Genomic DNA, 10279 nt, shown 5'->3' with positions numbered 1-10279 from the left:
TGTGATGTCTGATCATTTTGCACTTTGGTAATTTCACTGTGTGTAATGTGATGTCTGATCATTTTGCACTTTGGTAATTTCACTGTGTGTAATGTGATGTCTGATCATTTTGCACTTAGGTAATTTCACTGTGTGTAATGTGATGTCTGATCATTTTGCAACTCGGTAATTTCAATGTGTGTAATGTGATGTCTGATCATTTTGCAACTCGGTAATTTCACTGTGTGTAATGTGATGTCTGATCATTTTGCACTCTGGTTATTTCACTGTGGTAATGTTATGTCTGATCATTTTGCACTTAGGCCATTTCACTGTGTGTAATGTGATGTCTGATCATTTTGCACTTAGGTAATTTCAGTTTCACAGGTTTTATAAACGGCAAACAGGCTATGGAGATAAAATGCCTGTTGGATTTGTTTCAAAGTGGCATACTTGCTCCACTGTAACATCCATCCCCAACCATATTTGTTTAAAATCCTGTCGTCAAGATGTGCTCGCCAGCAGCAACATAAAATTAAAAAAAAATAAAATACACACACAACGCACACACACACACACAGAGTGGGGGAAGTATCACAACATTTCTTCCTCATCATGGTTTGATTCAAGTCAACACAATGGATTTGCCTAACTCAGTCACATTAGTCACAACAACAAAGGCAAAAAACCCCCCAAAAAACAAACAAACAAAAAAAAAAACCCAAACAAACAAACAAGCAAAAAAACACACCACCTCCAGACTCTACACAGCAAACTGGGTCACAAGAACAAAAGACAAAAACCTGTAAGTAACCCGACAGAAATTCCTGATGCTGTCTGGCTTTATATTGACTGGTAACAACGTGCACAAATGAAACCAACAGTGCCTTCCATATAAACATGCTCTGACTTCGGAAGATCACCCCACACCCACACCCATTCAAACATCCAATCTCCCCCCTCTGTTTTTCATGAACAGTATATTCTGGATGTCCTCCTGAAAAGGACAGTATCAAACCTGCAGTATAATGAACGAGTTCACTGTGGGAATCAGATGACTTGGAACACCGTACATTTCCTAAAGCCTCTCCTCCAGGAAAATAAATGCATTTCCCTTTACTTCAATGAACATCATTTCCATCTGCTTAATTAATCATGAGCTTATGTTCTTAATGAGTTTACCCTAAACATCAACATATAAGCTTATTATTAACTTCTTTGTATTTGACCTTTACACATCTGCTGGTTCTTCTTTCTTTCTGCACACAAATCTTCATAACATGATTAAATAACTTATGCTTCCCCCATTATTACAATTTTGTTTTCCTTTTATTTTTCTTTCATTTATGAATATAAGCTTTATTTCCATTCTGTTTCATTTCACCTGTAAGTTTACCAGAACTAGTCACAGGACATGCACTTAGCAGCGTACACTCCCCCTCCCACTCGAGTTTACACACATACACACACTTGGAAAATACAAAAACAAACAAACAAACAACACCCCCCCCCCCCTCCCCCCAAAAATGGGGGTTCTGAACCTAAGACACCAACTCACCATGTGAGAGCATGAGAATGATGAGAGGCGCATCATGGCTCGCACTCACTACCTTGACTGTCACTTGTTCTGAAACCCAAAATGACACACATTACACAACAGAATAATCATACTCAATGACAACGATCATGAAATGGATTATCATCTCTCTCTCTGTCTCCCTCAAATACAAACACACACACACACACACAGAACACTCCCAAAACCTGTATTCACCATCACTCAATCTACCCAGAACTAGAGAGAGAGAGAGAGAGAGAGACAGACAGACAGACAGAGACAGAGACAGAGACCACTAAATATAAGATGCTTTCTGCATCTTGGATTCTGTGCACAGTTTGCATGCACATAATTATGTCAAAACAACTGGTGGTCCCAATCTGACCATTCACAGGTCATACTGTTCACTCACTGTGGGTTGAAAGGGGTACATACTGGAGGATGGCAGAAATGATCAGGAAATTTCCAGATACAATCGCTCACACAAACAGACATATGGACATGTGCACGCGTGTGCATGTGTGTTTCCTGTGATCTGCATTCCCGTTCCTCCCCTCCCCTGCATTATCGGTCATGAATTCTAAGGACCATTGTGTCAAAACCAAAATCAATCAGCATCCACGTTGTTGGCCGACGGAGTCATTCATACAGCAACACACACTTTGAAAAGATCTGTTCCGGGATCATTTCATACATTATGTTATGACATGTCCTTCACATCTGTACAACTTTCCACTTTCAGATCATGTCATTCTCCACAACATGTAAGCAAGCAAACACACACACACACACACACCTGACAATTCCTTTAAAGCCATAACTACATCCAACACCCAGTCACGCCTGTAATGATAACTGAAAGAACCAACCCATCGGCTTAGTCTTCATTCCAATCCAATCTCCCGGCCCTGCCACCCATCCACACATCTCCTCCTCCTCTCCCTCTCTAACAAACACACACACACACACACACATGCAAATAACCCTACCACTACCCTAACCACAGAATCTCACAACCCCCCACCCCTCTCCCTCCCCAACCAACCCTCTCCCCCTGCCAGAAACCAACGAAGTAGAAGTTGGAATGTGAGGTCTCCACACACGCTAAACCTGAAGAAGTCAGATCTCTTGCTGCCCCCTCCCTCCCCCCCCCCAATGGTCTGGAAATAAAATGTGAGGAGGTGAGGTGAGGTGAGGTGAGGTAGCGGGATGGATGGTCAGGTGGAGAGTGTGGGGTGTGGGGGTGGGGGGATTCAATAGATTCCCCTCATTGCTGTCGCTGCTTTATGCGGTCTGGGGTGGTTGGTGGTAGGTAGTTATTGATTTTGACGTGCCCACGTGAAACCAAACAGGCCGGCAGAGATATCCCTTATCTCTCTCTCTCCTTGTCGATGACGTTATACCTCCACCACCACCCACCATCCCCTCTCTCTCTTTTAAACCCGAGGATCCCCGTCTCCCCCGCTGATACACACACATAATTACACGTTGAGAAGGCTTGAACAGAGAGAGAGAGAGAGAGAGAGAGAGAGAAAGAGAGAGAGAGAGAGAGAGGGCGGGGGGCGTGTGGTCTCCGTATTGAGCAGGTAACGAAAATCTCAGAAAAATAAGGTCCACATTGAAATTAGCTTTTCACAAAACCGGAACTTTGCACCTGTGTCGACGTGTAATACCTCTCCTCACCCTCTGAATCCCCCACCCAACTCTAAACCACGCATGCACAATACATCTGCGGAGCTGACATGTTGAAGAGGGCTGGGGTGATGGAGGGGGGAGGGATCCAAGGTGAAACACATGGTTCCTATTGTTAGTGAAAACTTCGGTCTGTGCTATGCGGGGCAGGGGGACTGAGGTAGGCTGTGGGGGGGACAGAAACAGAGAGACTGACAGAGAGCGGTGGTGACATCATATCACACACTTCCCTCTTCGAAGTCTTTCGCATGTTGGAATGAATATCAATCCCGCACAATGTGTTGGAACAGTCTTTTCCAGTTGTTTTTTTTTAGGTCCCCCCCCTCCCCCCTCCCCCACAACCCCACTGTCAAACTGTTTTGCTCCACAGGGCGCCAGATGGCAGAGTGGGAGTGGGTCACACAGACAGAGAGGGGGGAGGGGAGGGAGGGAAGAGAGAGGGAGAGAGAGGGAGAGGGGGGGGGGACAGAAAGACAGAGAGCACATATTGGATTTAGGCCAATGGGATGGGGAAGAGATGGGTAGAGTGTTACAGAGGTTAGGGGAGGGGGGAGGGGCGTGCCAAAGATACGGATACGGATAATTTATTTATGTACAGACGACTGCCCCTCGTGTAGGGGGGGTACATACACATGATCATATTAGAAAAACAACAAGAAATATGCAGTCATATCAAGAACAAACATCAGAATTCGAAGACATCAGAGTTGATCATAGTCTGAGAGAGAGACAGAAGAGGGGATTGGGGTGGGGTGGGGGTGGGGGGTCGTCAGAGAGAGAGAGAGAGAGAGAGAGAGAGAGAGAGAGAGAGAGAGAGAGAGAGAGAGTATACGTATTATGTACATACGTATGTGCACATGTATGTATGTATGTATGTATATATATGCGCTCGATGAGCGCGCGCTCGCGTGCGCCGACCCCTGAACGAGCGCGCATGCTGCGCCCGCGTGCAATTATTGCGCAAACAAACGTGGCATAACGCTTTCGCCGTCCATGTTTGAACATTTCACTTGTGTGCAGTCTGCTGCACTGGAAGGGGGAGAGAGAGAGAGAGAGAGAGAGAGAGAGGGAGAAGCGTGTGCACTGTCCCTTTTGTCGTCTTGAATATTAACGCCGCACAATGTTTGCACAGGGTTTGGTTGTGTGTGACTCCCCCCCCCCCCCCCCCCCCCCCCACTCCACCCTACCCTTCTTTCCTTTTTTCCCAACCTCTTTTTCTTTGCTGGGCTGTTTTCACTACTGTGCACCAGATGGTACAGAGAGAGAGAGAGAGAGAGAGAGAGAGAGAGAGAGAGAGAGGGGAGGAAGGATGGGGGGGGGGGGGGGGGACATAGGAAAATATGAAATGGGAGTGGAAGATCAGTATCTCTCTCTCTCTCTCAAAATAATTTTGTATAAAAAAAATTAAAAAATCCCCCCCCCAAAAAAAAAACCAACAAAAAAACAGCCACTGTACTTTTTGTTGTTAAGTGGTCCTTACACCTCCACACCCACTTCCCCCTCCGACCCGACCCGACCCGACCCGACCCGCGCCCAAGTTAGTTTTCAATTTCTAGCTTCTCAAGAAGACGTCACTGCGTTCGGACAAATCCATACATACGTTACGTCACATCTGCTAGGCAGATGCCTGACAGCAGCATAACCCAACGTGCTTAGTCAGGCCTTGAGTGCATGAATGCACACACACACATATATCTATATATATATCTTTGTGTGGATTTCTTCTCGGGAATTTTACCAGAAAACTCCCTCGTTGCCGTGGGTTCTTTTTCAGTATGCCACGTGCGTGCTGCACACTGGACCAGTATATAATAAATCTGAACAATTAGACGCTCAGTTAAAAAAAAAATTTCAAACTTGGGAGAAAGGGCGAGAGCGGGATTCGAACCCAGACCCTCGCGGACTCTGTATTGGCAGTTTAGCGTTTTATCCATTCTGCCACCTTCCACCTGCATCCTCGACAAGTAAATACGCGGCGACACAACCACACACAAGACTGACAGACAGACAGACCGACAGACAGACAGACAGACACAGACAAAACGATCCACAGTCAGACTGGGTAACCTGACTTGGTGTAGAAGCCAGGCAGACCCGGCATAACACATGACATATCGATGTTTTGCCCCGCACACCATAGCTCCCCGAATCAATTATCTTTATGAAAGTTGAACAGCATAAAATAAGCTTGAAAACGCTGTCACGTTTTACAAGCCGGTTGTGTGTGTGGGGGGGATTGTGTCCCTGGTATTCATTCCCACCTTGTAAATCATGGCGCCAACGACACCACAGGCCGCGACCACAGCAGCACGCACACACACACACACACACATACACACACAGGCAGAAACGCACGCACGGTCGATAAACGCTGATATTGATGATCACCCGCTCCTCCCACCTCCCCACCTCAAAACCTGTCCTCCCACACACACACGCGCGCGCGGTGAGGTGGGGTGGGGGTGGGGTGGAAATTGTGTGCGATCTAAATCAGCATCACCCCCTAACCCCCCAACCCTCATCGTCCCCTTCAAGTTTCTGAACACTCAGTGGCCACAGGAACATGCACCACCACCCAGCCCTCTTCCACCCACCCCTCTACTCCAGTTGTGTGTTCGTGCGCACATGCAAGCCCCCCGCTCTCCCCCTTCCCCAACCCCCCCTCTCTCTCTCTCTTGTGTGTGTGTGTGTGTGTGTGTGTGTGTGTGTGTGTGTGTGTGTGTGGTGCGAAGGAAGAGGAATTCCTTGATAATCATCTTTTTTCCCCCTGTCCCTCGAGTCTGTTCAGTGTTTGTCTCAAAAATACACATACACGGCAAACAAGCAAGCCGCACACAAACATTCGTTCCGATCAATGTGACAACTCTGCTAAAAACCACAAGGGGATTGGGGTAAATTTACGAAACTCCTTGTCGGACTGTCAAGTCTTATCATCCAAAGCTACGACATATCCACCATGCTTAACAATAACAACACCACACAGACATATACATATACGTGTATGTATATATATATATATTTTTACATATATATATATATATATATATATATATATATATGTGTGTGTGTGTGTGTGTGTGTGTGTACTCATCACGGCAAAACAAAAGCAGACATTGACTATTCTCAGGCCACGCTCCCGCACCACCCTGAACCTCCCCCCTCCCCCCCCCCCCCTTCCCCAACCAACCGATCTGCAGCCGTCTCTCCTACGCGTGCGCCCGCACGCACACACACACACACACACACACACTCTCTCTCTCTCACACACACACACGATCACACAAGTGCGCTTGCCCGTTCACATACGAATACACAGGGGAAGATAGAAGGGAAGGGAGAGAGACGAACAACAGAGACAGACAGATAGGAAAGACAGAGAATAAGAAAAGAAAAGAAAAGAAAAAAGAAAAAGTGTAGGACGGGGAAGGAGGTGAACCAACGGACTCACTTTGTTCACAGCAAAGTCCGAGCGGTGAACCCCACCACCACTGCCAACATCCGCGTTTGAATCGGCGAATGACTTTAACTTTACATTATGTTTTATTTCACTTTTAGACCAGGCTGAGAGAAGACTTCTTCTTTCTCCTTTCTTTCTTAAAACAAAATTATTTTAGGGCCAGGTTGCGAGATGACACTCTCTCCTTTTCTTTCTTTTCTCTCCTCAAAATAAAGAAAGAACAAAGAAAAGAAAGCAAAACTGCCAGAGAAAGAAGTGGACGGCTGTTGGTTAAGCCTGGCCAGGTTCGCATGAATAGAATTTCAACTTCGTGAATTCGAATCCTCAAGATGCCCGAAATGATTACATTTAACACAAAAAATTAATCTAAAAAACAAACAAACAAACAAAAAAAACAACACAACAACAAACAAACAAAAAACAAAACAAAACAAAAACCACCCCGCAATCTCGTCGCCCATCTGGAAGCGATGTCCTGCTTTGCGATCCGCCGCCGATGTAGCGTCAAGTCAAACACTCCCCCTAGCCCTTTCATTGTCCTGGGGTGGTTGAAATGGTTGGATATATCCCCGGCGTCGGTCAGACTGTCTGATATGAGGTGGGCGTTGTCGAGATTGAAACCCCAATATATAGTATAATTTCTATAAATGCAGTTGCACCATTAATGAAAGCAGCATTGAATGGCGATCAAAGGTTTGTTTTGGATCCCCCCCCCGCACCCCCCACCCCCACAATCCCTCCACGTGTTCAAAGTTTTTTCTGGGTCTGACAATGTGCTGTGACTGCAGTATTTATGTAACAGTAGCATACACCATCAATGGTAAATCCAAATGCAGCGATGACATCAGGCACATAACATCCCACCCCATCTTCAAAAAGCTTCATGTTTTTAGTGCTCAACCCCTCACTGTCTCTTTCACACACACACACACACACACACACACAGACACACACACACATCTTTGCTAGATGTTATGATGATGGAGCCCCGCAAGCTTCCAGTGACCATGAAAGGCTGTCTTCGAAATGCTCATCATGTCCGGTGGGTTTGGGTGTGGCTGGCGAATCAGAAGCGCGAACCGTTCAACTTGATGACGATGATGATAAAACTACAAGTACTAATTTTTTATAACGATGCTGATGATAACTGAGATAACGATTGTCGCTTACTTACGTCATTGCACTTGCTGCCGTTGCGAATGCTGCTTTTCTACTTTTCTGTTCATTCTGTTACACATGCTGATTTCTCTCTCGCTCGTTCTTGTACCCCGGATCCCACCCCACCCACTACGAGAACACCATTACAATCTACATTTATTTATCTACTTATTTATTTACTTTCCCAACAGAATAAGCTCCGTCCATAAGTACGAAAGGGTCTGAGAGAGGGCTACAAGGAGGTAGAGGAGAAAGAAAGAAAAAGATTGCGGGGCTGGCTGAAAATAAAATTCCAACCTGAGACCTCGTCTTGAAATGTGAAACGCCTATACACCGTTCTTTACCTCGACAACAACCCCAGCCTCTCTCCACGTCCCCCCGCCCCCCCCTCCCCCCCCCCCCCCCAGCCCCCGCTCCACCCCTACTGTACCCCGCACATGGAAGGAGGCTCCTTGAGTTTTTTGCATTGTTTCTCCCGAGGATGAGAGTGGGGGTGGAGTATGTTGCTGGGAGGTATGGGGGTAGGATTTCGCCAAAAAAATAACTGGAATCTGTGTAGACTTTTCAGCCACCTTCAACCCCCCCCCCCCCCCCAGGAGCTTTTTGCTCACCCTCCCACCCCACCCTCTCTAGCATGCACGTGATGAACTGAACAGAAAAATATTCATATACATACTTTGTTGCAATGAAAGTAAAAGTTTTAGAGTTTCTCACTGAGCGACTGAGAGGAGGTGAGAAAGATGGGGAAAGTGAGAGAAGGCAAAAAAAAATAGTGAGAGAGAGGGAGGGGGGGGGGGGGGGGTAAATGCAGATGAAAAAGGAGGGGAGTGCGGGGGGGGGGGGGGGGGGGAGAGGGAATGAAACACGTGTTTTCAGACAGAAACGCACAGTGACAGAAACACACACACACACACACACACAGACGGAGAAACGGACAGAAGGCGCCGCTGTATTGTACACAGGACGTGAAAGGAACAGGCCGGCCCACAGAGCTGTTTGAGGTGAACACATTCTTCCTCTCCTGTTTGACAATAGAGCGAGCAAAGGGCCCCACAGCTATACAGCCTGCCTGCTTTATTCTTCCACAACCAGCCAGGCAACACGCCATGACGTCTTGGCTGGGGTGGCGGGGTAAGGGGGACTCTTGCCTCTGTGCGTGCGTGTGTGCATGCGTGTGTGTGTGTGTGTGTGTGTGTGTGTGTGTGTCTGTTGGGAGGGTGTCATTGCTGTATAAAGTATAGTTGGGAGGGAAGGAGGGGGGCCATGGTTATGCATGTTTGTTGTGGTGGGTGCAAAAGGGAATCAAACATTACAAAATATATATGTACAGAGTGAGCATTGGTTATGCATGTTTGTGATAGGTATGTTTGTGTGTGTGTGTGTGTGTGGGGGGGGGGGTTACTAATGGAATAAGACATTACAGTATAAATGTACGTATATAGTGAGCCTTGGTCATGCATGTTTGTGCTATGTATGTCTGTAGGGGGTGCTAAGGGAATAAGACATTACAGTATAAATGTACGTATATAGTGAGCCTTGGTCATGCATGTTTGTGCTATGTATGTCTGTAGGGGGTGCTAAGGGAATAAGACATTACAGTATAAATGTACGTATTTAGTGAGCCTTGGTTATGTTGGTTTGTGTTATGTATGTTTCTGGGGGGTGCTTAGGGGGTAGGACATTAAAGTACAAATGAATGTACGTACTGAGTGTCTTGGATATGTATGTTGGTGGTGGGTACAAACGGAATAAAAAAAACATTGCTGTGTAAATATGTGTGTGTGCGCGCGCACGTCCGCGTCCGTGCACATGAGAGAGAGAGAGAGAGAGAGGGGGGGGGGGAGATGATGGAAAAAAAAAAAGGGGGAAGGGGCAAACTGAAAATTTAGCGACATGGACAAGGATTGAATCTAGGACACTCATACGTTGAAAAGGGGGCTGGTGTGTGTGTGTGTGGAGGGGGGCGGAGGGGGTTGCACGACAAGGGAACATCGCACCAGCGACCCCGTTACGCAATGCCTTCCACCACTACTTTTTTTTCCCTTTCCTTTCAACCGTGACAACAAAAGCCGCACGGTCGTGGCAATGTCAAGCCGAGGTCGACAGGCTGTTCGGTATATGTGTTAAAATTTTAAATTCTCTCCCGTGTTGAAATTATCAGGTCTTCTCTTGTTGTCCTAGTCCCCCCTGCTATTTAGTGTGTGTGTGTGTGTGTGTGTGTGTGTGTGTGTGTGTGTGTGTGTCCTTTTAATAAATCAATCCTTTTCGCACATCCCACGCCGCTATAGTGTCCATCAAATTCGAGAGCGATTTCGGTCTTGCGACAATGACAGCCACTAACGTTATCCCTCACGCCGCTAGCCTGTGGTCGGCAGTTAAATCTCGATCGATCTCTAATTCGAGAGATCATATCGACAGATCTTCGCTATCTGTAG

General features: G+C 46.6%; 1 protein-coding gene across 1 annotated transcript in view; it reads right to left on the bottom strand.

Moving 5' to 3' along the window:
- The window catches only part of LOC143301071 (uncharacterized), a 122498-nt gene that overhangs the window by 25296 nt on the left and 86923 nt on the right, over positions 1 to 10279 (bottom strand). Inside the window, exon 4 of the mRNA XM_076615076.1 lies at positions 1538 to 1606. The gene's annotated coding sequence lies outside the window, so the exon portion shown is untranslated. The remainder of the gene's footprint in view (positions 1 to 1537; positions 1607 to 10279) is intronic.

Source organism: Babylonia areolata, chromosome 27 (genome assembly GCF_041734735.1).
Source record: "Babylonia areolata isolate BAREFJ2019XMU chromosome 27, ASM4173473v1, whole genome shotgun sequence".
Classification (NCBI taxonomy): domain Eukaryota; kingdom Metazoa; phylum Mollusca; class Gastropoda; order Neogastropoda; family Buccinidae; genus Babylonia; species Babylonia areolata.
Note: the sequence above shows the minus strand (reverse complement) of the source record. Positions and strands in the feature narration are given on the sequence as shown.